We start from the raw sequence: 16,516 nt of genomic DNA on the forward strand, positions 1-16,516 counted from the left end.
CGAAACGTTAGTACAATCAATAGATATCAAACATCGGCGAGCTACTTTTTAGTCTCAATGGTGAGCAGAAAGCCATAATTAGAAAACTCGAGCAAGGACAGAAAAAACTTATAAAATGCATCTACGCCAAGGTCTTTATCAGCACCGACGGAAGATTATTTGCTGCCTACATATATCAACATATATGTGTGTGTATATATATATATATATATATACATATATATATTTTATATATATATATATATATATATATATATATATATATGTTTGATATATTCATATATTATAAAACTGTAAGGGCTCGAGGAACGAGGAACGGAGAGGAATCTAAATCTAATGAGGAGCTGAAGGTATCTAAGTGCCGCCTCGCTCTAATGATGAGCTTGAGGTATCTAGAGCCAGCCGCGCTCGAATGATGAGCTGAAGGTGTCTAAGATCAGCCTCGCTTCAACGAAGAGCTGAAGATCTCTAGCGCCAGCCGCGCTTCAATGAGGAGCTGAAGGTATCTAAGGCCAGTCTCACTCCAATGACGAGCTGAGGGTATCTAAGACCAGCCTCGCTCCAATAATGAGCTGAATGTATCTAAAGCCAGCCTCGTTCCAATAACGAGCTGAAGGTATCTAAGGCCAGCCTCTCTCCAATAACGGGCTGAAGGTATCTAAGGCCAGCATCGCTCCAATGACGAGCTGAAGGTATCTAAGGCCAGCATCGCTCCAATGACGAGCTGAAGGCATCTAAGGCCAGTCTCACTCCAATGACGAGCTGAAGGTATCTGGACCCAGCTTCGCTCCAATGACGAGCTGAAGGTATCTAAGGCCAGCCTTGCTCCAATGACGAGCTGAAGGTATCTAGACCCAGCTTCGCTCCAATGACGAGCTGAAGGTATCTAAGGCCAGCCTTGCTCCAATGACGAGCTGAAGCTATCTAAGGCCAGCCTCGCTTCAATGCCGAGCTGAAGGGTATCTAAGGCCAGCCTCGTTCCAATGACGAACTGAAGATATCCTGGGCTGAGTGTCCGCCGGCCAAGTGCCAGCCGTGGCGTGACCAAGAGCTGCGCCGGCAGCAGGCCGTGGCAGCCCGCTACGTGCCCACCCAGTCGATGCCACCAGCGCCGCAGCTGTGCCGGGCCGCAGCGCGGGTCGCTGGCGCCGGCGGCCGCACCTGGTTATTGCTGCTGTGCGCCGAGGCGTACTTGTTGTCGGGGCTGAGCTGCAGACCCTGCATGATGCCCTCGATGCGCGGGTTGGTCTCGCGCGTCAGATCGCTCGTGCTCAGGTCCCAGGTGACGAACTTGTTGCTGACGGAGACGATGTAGCGCAGGTCGGCCGTCAAGCGGAACCCGAACACGGCGAACTGGTGGCCCTCCAGCGAGTACTGGCGGCAGGCGGGCCGCCGCTCGCGTCATACCTCAGGCCGCGTGCCGGCCATTGGAAGCGCACGCCACCAGTCGTCTGTCACCGGTGCATTGTCCAGCAAGCTGTTCTGAAGAGATTGCTCCTCACTACTAGCGCACGTCTGCGGCGACAGCACTGCCAGTACCTGCCCGGGCACGTCTCGCACGCCACTGCCTACATCGACTCGCTCGTGGGGGATTCCACCTACCGCGATGCCAAACGAGCGCGGCGGCAGCGAGCGGGAGGAGAGCTGAGGAGCGAGCTGGCGGGCCGAGCGGCTGATCAACACAACTGCACAGGGACGGTCCGTGGCGCGGCACAACAACAGCGGGCGATGCAGGGGACCTAGCGCGACAAGCCCCTACCGAGCGACAACGTGGGGGGGGGGTCTGTCCCTCTCGTGTAAGCCCATGGGCATGTGGACTTGAGCGAACGTATACGCCCGTGGCGGTAGATACCAGGACGGCACACATATGCGCCTGGTCCACAAAGCCGACCCCGTTGTCCCGCACCCGGAGCCCTCCCCCAAGGCGGTCACGTGACCGAGGATGTCCCCTGTTGACGGAGGGCGTAGGCGGGTCTGGTGCGAGCCCACCTTGAGTGGGCCGCCGGGCGTGTGCAGGCAGTGGTAGGTGGGCAGCAGGGCACAGTCGCCGCGGTCCCTCCTCGTCGCAGAGCTCGAGCAGCGCGCGCACATTGGCGTTGGCCGCCCGCTCGGGCAGGAGCCGCCCACCAGCTGCGACGCCAGCATGTCCGGGTACACGACAAGATGGCGCCACCCAGCCGCAGCGCGTCCGCCACCAGCATCATCTCCCTGGGCGGCGCCGCGTGGTCGGTCAGCGGCTTGCTGCGCGTGCGCTCGTGCGCAGGTCCAGCGCACGCGATCGGAACGTGACCAGCCCTGGCCAGTGCTCCACACCCCGTGGCAATCTGGCTTCGTAATACCGGTGGCAGTGAAGAGACATTTCAAGGCCGAGGTCAGTTTCGTTACGCTCAGCTCGATGGTGGTGAATGCGTCCACATTGCCCACATGTCGTTTGGCTACAGCAGCGCATCCACATGGCTCATGATAAGTATGCACCATTCAAGATTCGAACTCAGTCTTCCGAATCCGTGACAAATCACCGTAAATGCCATAAGTAACGACGGTAACACGATTCGCAGCACCCGCCATTAACATTGCCAGACCATGACTCCGTTCAAATGACGAGGGGTGACAGCGACGGAACTCGCCTTTTGCGCCGGTAGATCTCCCTCTCTGTTGCGGGCGGACAGCGGTGTCGAGCAATGACAGTGTGAGACAAGAGACGGGAGAGACGCCTCACCGCATGCCAAACCAACGCATTTATCAAGAGCTCAACTCAAGGACACAGCCCCTGAGCCACGGGCTATGGGGCATGACCCAGGCAGCCGAGGTCGGTGTAGGGCAATATCACCCTAGGAAAAGCACACGTGGTGTGATAAATGGAGGACCCCTCCTTTTAGCGGTGACAACGACAACTGTTGTCCTTGAGCGCTCTCGTTTTGGCGGGGTACATTGGTTTACTGGTTGCGGCCCATCACTTAACGCCAGGCAGTTTATTTGGGGTACATGCAACAGTTTAGATGGGGCCGATTCGTAAAAACTCATGCAATGCGCGGTGGCAGCCACCATCTGTAGCAACTGAAAGCTGTCGGCAGCAATCGATGAGTGCATTTAGCCGCTGATTGGGCGTGGTGGTTCGAAGGACTATCATTCATGTAAAACAAGCTCAACGGCGGGGCAGGATGCAATCAAGGACGGTGATCACTGCACAGTCACTGCAATTTATTTCGAGATTGGTGTTTTTGTTACGCCTCTTCATGCCATCGGACCGTAATGGCTGAGGAGCGACACGATGCTGAGAATTCCAAACATGCCGAACACAGTGAAAAGCGGCAACCCCACCATGCTCAGCATTGAAAATGAGCCTGAAGAAGAAATGTCGTTGCCAGGAGCGTACACCCTAACCATTGTTCAAGGCCAGTTTATTCGAGCATTAATGCATGAAAATTCACGAACAACGATAAACTTGTTCCACAACTTTATCGGCGAACAAAACATTTCAGATTGAGTTTCATGTCAGATTCATGCAGTTTATTGGGCCCGACAGTGACGGATCCGGCCACGCGACAGCTGGCTGTGACATTATTATCATTTAGGTGCCGAAGGGCCATAACGTAGCAGGCATAACGTAGCACGCGAGACGGGTGGTAGAAGACCATACGCATGCTAAACGGTCAACCTCTTCGAATTTTGTTAATCCACCGCAGCCAATTCTTACGTAGCTCTACGATTTTAATACAGTATACGTTACCCGTTTTCAAACCACCAAAGAACTTCTGGGGCAGCAGGCCGCCATTGAACCGTACGACAGCCCCTGGCCGCCGATCCGTCACTGCCGGTTCTCCCGACGGCCGGTGGCGGCGCTGCAGTCGTGCCACTCTCACCTAGACGCCTCTCGGTCGTGGACGTTGTTGCACAGCGTCCTCGAAGTCACTGAGCACCGCCTGCAGCGGACACGAGCAACATCTTGGCATGCAGCCACTGGTTAGTTGAAGAGGACGTGCTCGTAGAGGCCGGCGAACCGACGGGCGCGCACTAGATGGAACGGTAATTCTCCGAACTGCGGAGGGGGGGGGGGGGGAGGTTGAGGCCACGGCTAGGGTCACACGGCGGCCCACATCGAGCCGAGGACTTCAGCTTCCGTGACAGGCTGGACGGTCACGTGGACCGCCCGGTGACAGGGCGCGTGACGTCTGCAGCGCTATTTTGACAATCTTCACACGGCATTGCCAAGCCATGTGCATCCAAGTGGAATCAGGTTGCAAACGTCAGCGGAGCTGCTTTGACCATGGGAATCCCAGAACGACCCCGATTTGATCACGAGAATCCCCGACCGCTGCAATGTGCGAGCGAGCTGGAAAATATAGACTGAATTCTTTCGCTTATACACCTGTGGCTTACATAACCGGTGGTCGCCGTGGTCCATCCGGCGCAACAGGGAACATCTCCCAGTTTACGATGGCATGTGAACGGAATCACCGGTGCGATAATGTTGCTGGTATTACACAATTTGCATATATTCTCTATCGTCAGAATTTACATAGCCAGCAAATCCTAGTCGTTACTTCCCCCCCCCCCCCCGCCACACAAAAAACCGTCCGTCCGCTCAGCTGTACTCCACGGTCGACATCGGCGGCGACGCAGGCGTGGACCCCACCTTGCGGAGGTTGTAGCGGGAGACGGTGCCGTCCTTGGCGTGGAACACCAGCGGCTGCAAGGGCACACTTGCGGTCCGCCTCACCCTCCTTCCCTTCAGGTGAACCTGTTCACGGGGCAGAACGAGCCTCAGGAAAGCCTCCCCGCAAACACTTAGTCACGTGCGTGTGGCATGGAGTTTACATTGAGGCCCTGGGGTGCTGGATTTATACAACATAGTGGCACTGTTATAAGCCTGTATTCCGAATCCTTGTGCGCGGGTACTGTAATCACAGGCGTCTCCAACAAACACAGGCCTCGTAAATCAGACGAAACTGGTGTTTCTTTATGCTGCCATTCACGAAAGTCGCCACCTTGAATATCAGAATATCAAAGTAAGCCTGTCTTTTTGTATATATGCATGTGTACACACACACACACACACACACACACACACACACACACACACACACACACACACACACCACACACACACACACACACACACACACACACACACACACACACACATATATATATATATATATATATATATATATATATATATATATATATATATATATATATATACTGCAAGCAAGTAGTCGTGATGCGGCAAATACTTGTGATCGATGGCATGGGGTGTGTTCATAACTTCCCGGTCACGTAGTAAAGCAAGGAGCTAATAAGACGTGGCAGACTTCTGTGGAAACATCCGACGGCGATTGCCCAAAGCCAGGTTTGAGTTCAAAATGCTACAAATGTCAAATACGGCGAGGGTTTTCTGATTCCTTTTAACGCCTTTCAGGTAACCATCAAACACTTAGGTATTTCATAAAGCCGCTTACATAATCTTCTCATCCATCGCCCATCCTTGTCCACGAAGGCGCTGTAGACAGCAGGAATTCTGAGCGGGCAAACGGTTTCCACCACTGTTTCGCCAAAGAGTTGCGAACCAAGACCAGATCTACGACTACATCGACCAGATCGACCACGTGACGACCAGGTCCCAGAGGTTCCCCTTTTAAAATATGAGACCCTTGACTGTTTCGATTTTCCGTCGTGCAAAGAGGAGCGACGGCTGCTCGAGTTAGATCCATATAAGGCATGTGGTCCAGCTGGCTTAAGTGGACGACACTTGGAGCGCGCTCCCAGGCTGCCAGTGCCAAGCTCAATGTTGTACCGCCTGACTGTAACAGAAAAGATTTTCCGGTTCGGTGAAAATAAGCCATCGCGATTGTGGTTTACCAACAGGGCGACAAAAAAACATCGATTAAGTGTACGTCAGCATCGCTGCTGCCGCTTTGTTCAAACGTATCGGAGGGAAACCACAAATATGGACAAGTTTTGAAGGTGCAATGCACAGCTTGGCACGAAAACCAATTTAACTTGAAACGACCAATCTAAGTTGGCATTTGAGGCGCTTGGCACTTGACACACGTGCAGTTCCCTGGGTTCCAAAAACTGCGCCGCTAATGAACAACTTTTGAATTAGGGAAGCCTGCCAGATAAACTGAAAAAGCTAATGCGTCTGAGAACAATCGTGTCCGATTCACGCCCCGAAGTCCGTTCTCCGAAACTCACAGACATTAAGCTCAATGTCGTCAGCAAAAGCCCAGTATGATACCAATGATCTCGAGTGTCACCAAAAATGGCTGAACGGCTGTGAAGACGATATTTGGGTGACACCGCAGACCACCTGGTCCGCTGAATCCGCCTCAAAACAAAGACGTGCCAAGCGGAAGGTGGCCGGAGGCTGAGGAGCGCCCACAAAATGTGCTCGTGGCGTTTTACAGGGGTCACGTAGCGCTGATGCCATGAAAAAAATTACTTCTGTACTTGTCCGAACGTAATGATATACTGCAAGATATGACGTTTCCGAACGTGTGGACCAAACTGAACCCCATTAAATGCAGCATTAATGCTTGCACTGACAAAGATAATGCCCAATCGTTGCATGCTACCGGCAGAACAGCGCTGGGCGCGGAGCAGGCGCTGTCGGACCTCATTATGCTCGACTTACAACTAACTTTTGCCGCTCATGTAGGCGCAGCAGACTCAAAGGCAAAGCCAATGTCCGGGTGATGATACCCAGCGCGTGAAATCCCTATCTACACCGTCACGCTCATTTCGCCCATGGCGGAGCTCGCTTGGCACGTTTGATGCACATGCTGCGGACCTTTATGGTGCATAGCAGTGTAGTTTGGCCTGGTGCTGTACTAACAGACTGGACTGCAAAACTCTCCTCGCACACTTTCTGGTGTTCCTCATAACAAATAACTGGCAATATCCCTAATATCACCAGTTTGCACAGAACGATCCAATATCCATCTACAATACGTCTACCAACGACTCGGCATCACTTATCTCCTTTCAGCTATCTGCACAGGTCTGATGGATAACGCCACCTCGTCTTTGGAGATTTAATTTGGCAGGGCCAGGCTGTTCAAAATTTGTAATTCAGTCGCCTTCTGGCAACATGAAATATTTGTTGAACTCGTTTGCCACCGTAGACCTCTTTTGTGTACCAAAAACATTTAAAAATCCACTGTTCGTCAAGACGGCTCCGCCGGGAAAGCTAGTTACACACGAGTGTATAGCTTCACAAAGGCTCTGTTGAGTTGCAAGCCCACGCTATTATTGAGCTGCACCAGCTTCGCCTGTTTTGTCGACCTGCACCGTGCAGGCTAAAAGGGCTTTCTCAGATCCCATACAAAATGTGCTCAACCAACAAAGAAAGAAACAAATAGGCAGAAGTTGAATGGCGAGCGTTTGCCTTTCCTTCGGTGGTGATGTTCGATGCTGCAGTAGGAGGTGGCAGCTGTTGAGTAAGTGTTACACCCCCCAACAGAGACGTTAGTGGCAAGGGACGCGTGGGTGCGTCACTCCATTTTGTTTCTCCTCTTTTTCTCCCATGCATCTGATGATACCAAACTTCAAAAACTCATGACCCCATTTTCCCTCATTTTCGCTCATTTCTCAGTTTACAAGTCGCAAGGGCAAACAGGTCAGTTTTTTAGGGTTTATGATCAGTATCTACCGTCAAGTGTTGTGACCTTTACTGACGTGGCGTGCGTGTGTAGGGGTATTGCCTTCTTTTCTTCCACTTTCTCTCCCCTACCAACATGATGAAAACCAATGCCAAAAATTATTTCCTCAACTCTTCCTCAGATCATTGCTCATTTATCAGCCTGCAAGTTTTCAATAACAGGTCAGTCATGTTACGGCTTATCGACCTTTTAACTGCAGACAACGACTGACCATTTTTTACTGTAAGGGATAAAACAAATATTATAAAGCTCGTTCCATGGCCTTCATTTGCCTTGATCTTGGAAAATCTCGAAAGATCGTCTAACATCGTCAAGTTCGACGATGACACCATCGCATAAAAATCGGAACATTACGTAGGCATATTCTAAGCAATGTATTTTTACGGTGACAGTTATAATCTTAAGGCCAGACGCCGTGGAAGAAAACTCGAAAACTAACAAAACGAGCATTTTGCATCCATGTGTTGAGCGTTTTATGACGTATGTAAATCTGACAGACAAGAGGAGTTTGCGTCACATATTTTCCAACAAGCAATTACGGTGCAAATTTCCTGTGAGCCACAACGAGGTCACTTACTGGTCACCTCACTCACTCACTGGCCACGTGTCCCGTGGTCACTTCGCCGACGTGGTAATGGCGAAGGGAAACTCGTAACAATCACTCACGGCCTTCGTCATCAAATACAGCGCTCTTCCAATGCGTTCAGAATTTGAAAGCTCCTGCGCGAATGAAAACAGCGACATTCTCTCACAGTCCGACCGAATGGCCTGCGTCCGAGTGGGCAGCAGGAAAGCGCGCTTACACAATATCCAGAACTACATTAAAACAAAAAAGCAGCGCAATTTAACGAAGAGCGAGTACCACGAACAAGCCAATGTCAAAATTGTTCATAATCGTATGAACACTGATCTCAGCGTTTCGGTTTCATTTGCTTCTGGACAGACAAAGAAAAAACATTCCTTGTAAAAATGGTCTAATCCATTGTCATGATTCAAAATGTCAAGACCGCTCTACCACTCTATGGCCAAATACAAATAATAAACTGAAATGGTTGCCTGGATCTGACGAAGATATGTTCTCAATGCTTCAGTGCGTTATTTTACGCCAGTTTTATGTCAACGTGCATATTATCTAGAATGATCACGGCATCGCGAGCCCCCTGACCGCAACATGTGTGAAACTATGTCCAAATGTGATCAATTACAAACATAATCAGACAGCTGCCGACTAAACCAAGTCATCATGTTCGGGTGCCCATTCCTCAAAGCACTGGTAGTTTTCACTTTTCATCACTTTCGTTTCCGCTTTGGTACGCGTCGCCACTCAGAGCAGCGAATTACAAGGACACCTTACACCAGCGGTGCGTTGCTTATTGAGAACCTCCTCGCTGGGAAAACGTGTGTGGAGCTTGGAGTGGTGTTGTGGTGATGTAGTGCTTCAAGCGCTTCACCTCCAAGAGGTAATACGGCCCTAGTTTCCGCGGACTGCATTCGAAAAAACCCCCAAGGGAATGAAACTATTCACAAAAATTAATTGCTTAACATTATTTATCATTGGCTTACGTGTCACATATGTTATCGATCAGATAGCTTCATAGGAATACAGTTGCATAGCAAACTGAAGTGTTCTGAAATTCTTCTGAAATTCTTTCCCTAAATGCTCCATTGATTGCACAGTTCGACACCTTGTGTCCGTTATATTCAGCCACGATGCAGGTTATACCTAAAGGTAATAGCGCACACGCATATTGAAAGTCGTGACAAACATTATGTTTATCGTTTTGATGTACGGTTTGCAGCACTGTTTGCTGGATCGCGTCTGGACATCCACTCCCGAACAGCTCTAGGCGGCACAGGACCAACAGCTTCTTATCACGGCAAAACGAACAGAAAACGCTACTGGTCAGGACAAATACTGAACTACAGGGATTCGCAGGCACGGCAGTGACGACGACTTCATTGTGATCTAACTTCATGAACACTGCCGTCGGTACGGACAGACCAATACTGCGGTTCATGGTTCGTTGTTTCAAATGAGGGAGATGCACTCAAGGTCCTGTTTTTGCCTTATTTTTTGCCTCCTTATTATAAATGAGACTCATTACTCTTTGAAAGTCACATAAACACATAAGCCCTGCAAACGCACATAGATGGCAGCCTCGCATTCGTACCGCAGCAAATCCCGCTGCACGATGGTGAATGAACTTATCACGTCCACACTTGTTGGGCATCTTTCACTAGCCTTCGAAACCGAGCACGCTGCCTAGTGTTAGTAAGTTGAGGAGCGCTGACAGACAGGACTAAACCAAACCAGCCTTCTGAAATGCCGCGGTGCTCTCCGCAACTGCCACAAAACCGCGGCAACGCTTTATCTGGATACCTTCCCGATGATCGATATGTCCATGTAAGTCTCAGCAGGCATGGGAACAGCTAAATTCAAAAGGTCGTTAGCCGACATCCGCCTGCAGTATCAACCCGAGGCAACGAAAAATGTCAATCACCCGGTCGCTTTTGGTAACACGGATGTCTGCAGCATCGACGATTGTTCACTCCGATGTAATGGCATGGCTCGAAGGACGGCCAACGCTCCGCGCCAGCAACAATGTTTGAGCACACGCTAACGACCAGTGTTATACCGGCGAGAGGCCACTGACCCGTGCCGCTGTATCCCAGCGAGAGGCCACTGACCAGTGCCGCTGTATTCCAACGAGAGGCCGCTGACCTGTGCCGCTGTATCCCAGCGAGAGGCCACTGACCTGGGCTGCTGTATCCCAACGAGAGGCCACTGACCTGCGCCGCTGTATCCCAGCGAGAGGCCACTGGCCTGGGCTGCTGTATCCCAACGAGAGGCCACTGACCTGCGCCGCTGATCCCAGCGAGAGGCCACTGGCCTGGGCTGCTGTTCCCAACGAGAAGGCCACTGACCTGTGCCGCTGTATCTCGGTAAACCGGAATGGCTTGGGCGTGCCACCGCCCCAGATTCCCAGGAAGTAGTCGGCGATGGACGAGTGGAAATACTGGCTCAGGTTCTGGTTCGTGAAGTAACGCTTCTTGGCCGCCTCTTTGAACTGTCTGTGGAGGTGAGTGGACGAAGTGTACTCAGAGTTCGTTCTGGTCAGACAGTGAAAAGGATAAAGCGATCGTTGCCTATTGTACCGTTAAATTCACTTTCCTTTTTTTTTAGGCAATGCGTTCTAGTCCAGTTATACTTACGTTGCACGCTTACAGTTTAATAAGCCACACAGAATATACAAACGAGAGTAGCAAAGGACTCGCCCAGTTTGTGGGACGGGCGGGAGAGACAGGTGGAGGAAGAGGGGCAAGCAATGCATTCCGATTGGCTTCTCTTGCATCGCTCAGTCCTAATATTTCATTTGATCTATTTTTATGCCATCTACAAGCCTCTACCATCGCGCCGCAGTTTTCCTCGTAACTTCCCAATTTTTGACGGGCCCTGGCGGCTTCAAACCCCCGACTCTATTGCTTAATTTCGGTATGTCTGGCCCAGCTCGGTTGTTTCCCTTTCATCCGCATCCCTCAATTACCAGAACTGTAGGAAACAGGTGGCCATCCTCTTCCGCTCCGAGGTAACTTGACGGCCAGCAATCACTCTAGAGCCCCTGCGCCGGCAAATGGCGGACGGCCAAACTGCGCCGCATGCTCCGTAGCAGAGCGGGTTCAGTCCTACCAGAGCGTGCTGACCCGAATTGTCGTGCCGCCGCGCCCGATGGTCCGCGCTGCGATTACGCCCATCATAAAACCAGCGGCGGCCGGCAAGCACTAACGGGGGCTAGCCTGTGGTACCAGTGGCAGCAGTGGCGGTACCTACCCAGGCAGAGTGTAACGGTACGTACCTGTGTACCATTTGATGACGCTGACCCCGTCCGCCTCCCGCTCGGAGATAGTTGGGCAGATCGTTCCTGATCCTGGTCCAGACAGCGGTGGGATTCTCCGGACCGGCGGCAGGTGGTACTGGTACACGTCATCGAGTACCTGATAAGACCGGTGGCCTGATGGCACTGGTACAACGTCATCGAGGGCCTGATAATACGGTGGCAGGTGGGCACTGTGTACAGTCCCGGGGCCTGATAATAACGTGGCAGTGGCACTGGTACACGTCCATCGAGGGCCTGATAATAACGGTTGCAGGTGGCACTGGTAAGTCTCGAGGGCCTGATAATAACCGAGGCAGGTGGCACTGGTACAAGTCATCGAGTACCTGATAATACTGGCGGGCAGGTAGCGCTGTGCAGGTAATCGAGTGCCTCATTATAACGGTGGCAGGTTTACGGTAAACACCAGAGAATGCCTGGGAACGTCGGGTGCCGGTGACATTGGTACATGCCACAGCTTGACTGGAAACCTGCGCATATGATGAACGAACGAACAGGAAACATGGCTTGTGAGGCTGGAAAGACCCGATTCCCGCTATGTTCGACGCACAATGTCGTAGCAGAACACCGCCGGCATTTAGACATCAAGAATCAGAGTCACCGGCGGGCACATGCAAGGGAGTGGGGTAGTCAAGGAGCTAGGTTCTATAATAACCAGGAGGCGGACTTGGAATACATACGGCTTATTTTATCTCTGGAAGTGGCTGTAATTGCTTCACCAATGCTTGCGAAATGCGGTGGGTCCAGCTATGCAAATATGCTAAGCAACGCCACTGGCTGCTCAAACATGGTTAATTTTGAATTACAGATCAAACATGCAACGGTGTATCCGCCAACGCAAGCGCCGACGCAACGTTTGCAATCTCCAAGCATATGCAGCCATCTGGTCTCCAAGCACCAGGTGTGGTTTCCTATTCGGTTGGCTGGAGGGGGGGGGGGGGTGGGGGGGGGGGGGGTGGTGGGGTGGGGGGGGGGGGGGGTGGGTTGGGGGGTGAGCCAGAGCGCCCTCCCGGAGTTTTAGCTGGTCCTCCGAAATGAAAGTGGCTCGATTTCAGAGAGAAATTTGTTTTTCACGAGCATTTTGCGTGTGGGCTTAGCCATTTATTGCTGTTCCCCCGAGGCATTTTCCAAAACTACGGTCAGGTCAACATTTGGCGGATGCTACATGGATGAACATGTAACCGTGCGGCGATCAGGAACAGAACGGCACGCACGAAATATGTAGGTCAGATTTCAGCAGTTGCAAAAGATTGTCTGGGACGACATCGATTCGACAGAAGAATTGAAACCCGCTTGGGTAGACAGCACAAATTTATGTGTCATAGCTCTTTTTTCATAAATTTAAAAATGCAGAATTTCATTTCATCGGTTATGATTCTGGACAACCTTCAAAAATGCGTGCTGGAAGGACTGTACAGACAACAAAACTACTGGGCTCCACAACCATAGTGATGCATTTAATGAATTCATCGCGGTAGGGTTTCATTAATATTTACCAAAAATGTTCAAAAGGCCTTACTTTGACCGGCCCGAAAATCGGGACGACTTATGTTGATTTTCGGTCCACAAAATTACTGAACTTTGACTTGATCACGAACAAACAAACAGAATACCCATACACAGGTAACACATGAGCAAGGCTCTATGAGGCATCTAAGGCAACGTAGAGTTTCACAATCAAGTGTCAAAATGCTACGAGAGAACGCCACGCGTTCTGGATCGCATTGCCAATGCCAGGAGTAAGGGGTGGGGGACGGGGGGGGGGGCAAAAGGCCCGGTCACAGCTGCGAGCCATGACAAGTTACGTCGCGCCCGCATCAGGCGGAATCGAGCACCGGGAACATCGGTGCCTGACGACGCTGCCCGGTCCCCCACTGCCCGGAAACTTAGGCTCAACTTGGGCTCAGCTTGTGCTCAATTTGGGCCCAAACTTGGGTGGGAGGCAGCACTCGCACCTGGACTGGGCGCTGCTTAATATTTATGAGCTTAGACAACGTTAATGGTTCATTGACAGATGGAGTCGCAATGCTGTGGGCATCGGGGTACTACCAATAGCCGGAACTCGTGGGAAGCGTAATGTTCCGTTGTAATTATTCACACCATTATTAATCAAGATAGACTGGGCACTTGATCAGTAGCAAGGAAGGCAAACTCCCCATCAGGTGATGACGGCACGTGATATTTATGAATAGCACCTGAGCGATTGGCGACTGATCACCGTTTATCAGCGTTCATCGTTCCTCCGTTTATCAGCGTTCTTTCTGAGCCTCCGTTAATTAGCGTTCTTTCTGAGCCCCTGTTAATCAGCGTTTTTCTGAGCCTGCGTTCTCTGCAGCCCGAGAATCCGCTCGCGCCAACAGGGGCCGTCGGGTTCACGCGGCTCTGATGCAGCAGTCCTGTTAGAGCGCGCGCTGGAGCGGCTCGTCGACGGAAGCACGATCCGGCGGTGCCGCTGCCCGCCGCAGCAGCGTCGCACGGCGCGGCGAACGGAGGGGGTACCTTGTCATCCAGTGAAATGAGGTCCTCCAGCTCGGACTCGGAGAGGCCAGACTTGGAGGCGGTGATGTAGGCCAGCGCGTGCGACACCAGCAGACGTCCGTGCTGAGCGTGGCGGGAAGGGGAGGGGTGTAACGTCACGCAGGGGAGGAGTCGCCACGGGAGGTACTCCAGGCGCGCCAGATAGCGCGCCAGCGGGACGACGGAGAGTCGCAGAAAACGGGGAAAACAGGCCACGACAAGGCTTCAAGTAAGTGTTGTCCAATCACTCGTTGGTGCTTGAGAAAACGATACACACTTTCTGGAGACGGGAGGATCGCGGAACTCAAGGTGGAAGGTAATCTCTCTCATCACAGAGCCTGTATACTTACAATCCGTAAACGCAGAATCTGTTATCGCTCCCAAGATGTCGGTAAAGGCTCTTAGTAAACAATTCTAGCATTACACAGAGCACTTAGAGGACGGCCAGCAAGGGATAACACACAGCATCCGAGGCAGGTGGGCGCGAACTTAAACTCGCTGCGTGATAACGACCGAGTGAATGACAGACCACCAGCCACCTTATCTGGGGACTCTACCGGCCCCAGGTCGCCGGCCATTCTGAGAGACCTGCTCGCGCTCCAACACGTGACAGTGCCATGTTCAGCGCAGTTACCGTATTAAGGCACGAAAGACGGTCACCCTTCTCCCACCTGCTTCTCGATTTTCTCGAAGAGCATCATGATGGAGTCCATGACGTTGCTGGCCAGGTGGGTGTCCTGCGGCCGCGAGTAGCTCTTCCAGCGGCAGATCTCGGCGAACACGAGCTTGACGAAGATGGGCAACGAGCAGCGGCCGAGCGCGTTGCTCACCATCCGCATCTGGTAGTTGTTGAGGTCCCGGTGGCCGTCCACCATCCAGCGCCTGGCCCAGGAGTGACGTCATACGGACGAGGTGACGCGGCGGCCGGCGCTGACGGGGCCCATATCGGCAGAGCGGGGAACACAGGCCGTGTCCGTTCTCTGCATGGTTACTGACAGGCTGGCGGAGATGCGGGGAGTGACAACGTGCACACCGGTTCTGGCGGATCCACGGCCTATAAACGCACGTGCACCGTAGTTTGTCCGTTGCGAATATTGCATGACGCTTAGGAGCCCTGTCAGTCTGTGATTGTAAATAATTGGGGCCACTTTGTCTCAAGTTACGTAACCAACAGCATCAAACTTTATAAGCCAGCCGCTTTCGCAGTTTTGCCAGAAAGAAAAGTTGTCAATGTGAAGACCCATGAGACGGATGGGACAGAGCGAGTCCAAGACGTCAACAGTTCACAACTGAAATGAATCTCATACCAAATGAGGTCGCATGCAGTGCGAAGGAATTGCGTGTAATATTTACGTTAGTGAACTTTTCAGATCATAGCAGCTCCCCATGACAACTGCCTAATCCTTCTCATTCTCCAGTCCAGCGGAGCTACAAGGTATAAACGACTAGCATCAAATCGATTCCGAATTAGTTCCTGTTGGAGTCCAAGCCGGGATCTGTCAACGGCGGGAGGGCGAATTTGTCAGAGGAGCTCGGAACCTGAAAGTGTCCACGGCTTCTCTTAAGGCTCCTAAATTTCCTTGGCTTGTGGAATTTAGCTCACCCTTCTTTAAGGATGAGTCCTTTCACAGACCAGCAAGCAGCAAGGGAGATTAATGCAAGGGAGATAGTCACTTCCGGAACCCTTGTAAAAGACACAGCTATCACTAGTGAATTTCAACTTTCCATGATCGATATCCACTACCCATAAATTTAGACAGTTTTCGGTGCGTGAAGGGGTAAATTTGGCAGGTCTTTGAGTGGCCGAACTAATGCGTCTGCGTTTGATTACTGCTATACCTAAGTAACTAAACGCATTTCAGTGACATTTTGAGTTTCCATATTCATGGAGTGTAAGTGCAATAAGTGCAATATAAGTACAATACGTTAATTTCAACGACATGCTGTGGGTTAGCCGCAAATGTTTGCAATATGACTGAAAAATGAGGTTTGGTTACTGAAAGCACACATGCTGGAACATTGACGCGCCGCATGCGCCATATAACGAAATCAAACGCGGGCACCGATCCATCTGCCTATTTTCGTAAAGCAATCCAAACATCGCGTTTCTTCTCCGGCTGTATTACAAAGATGTTTCGGAGCAGTTTCAATTGCTGGCATATAACTATTATACGCCGTGTGCGCGCGCAATGATCCGTCGTTGTGACATTTTTCTTTTTTCTTCCTGTTTTTTTGTTGTTGTCAGGCTGGGCAGGCAGGCGTCCCTTGTCAAGCACAGCAGGCAGGCGTCACCCTTCCTTTATTTTTTTCTTCCTGTCGGGCATGCCTCCAATCTGCAGCGACGGTATGCGTCGGAGGCTGCCACCTCGGAGGATGACAACTTTTCGCCCGCATCGTGGACGGTCCAGCCATATCGGGCTCGGTTCAAACAAGATCGGCCGG

At 51.6% G+C, this 16,516-nt stretch overlaps 1 pseudogene; it reads right to left on the bottom strand.

Moving 5' to 3' along the window:
* LOC119106018 (NACHT and WD repeat domain-containing protein 2-like) overlaps positions 1 to 14,949 on the bottom strand; it is a 32,502-nt pseudogene extending 17,553 nt beyond the window's left edge.
* Positions 14,950 to 16,516: the final 1,567 nt, after the last annotated feature.

The sequence above is a fragment of the Pollicipes pollicipes genome, unplaced genomic scaffold (genome assembly GCF_011947565.3).
Source record: "Pollicipes pollicipes isolate AB1234 unplaced genomic scaffold, Ppol_2.1 Scaffold_6138;HRSCAF=7277_pilon_pilon_pilon, whole genome shotgun sequence".
NCBI classification, from domain to species: domain Eukaryota; kingdom Metazoa; phylum Arthropoda; class Thecostraca; order Pollicipedomorpha; family Pollicipedidae; genus Pollicipes; species Pollicipes pollicipes.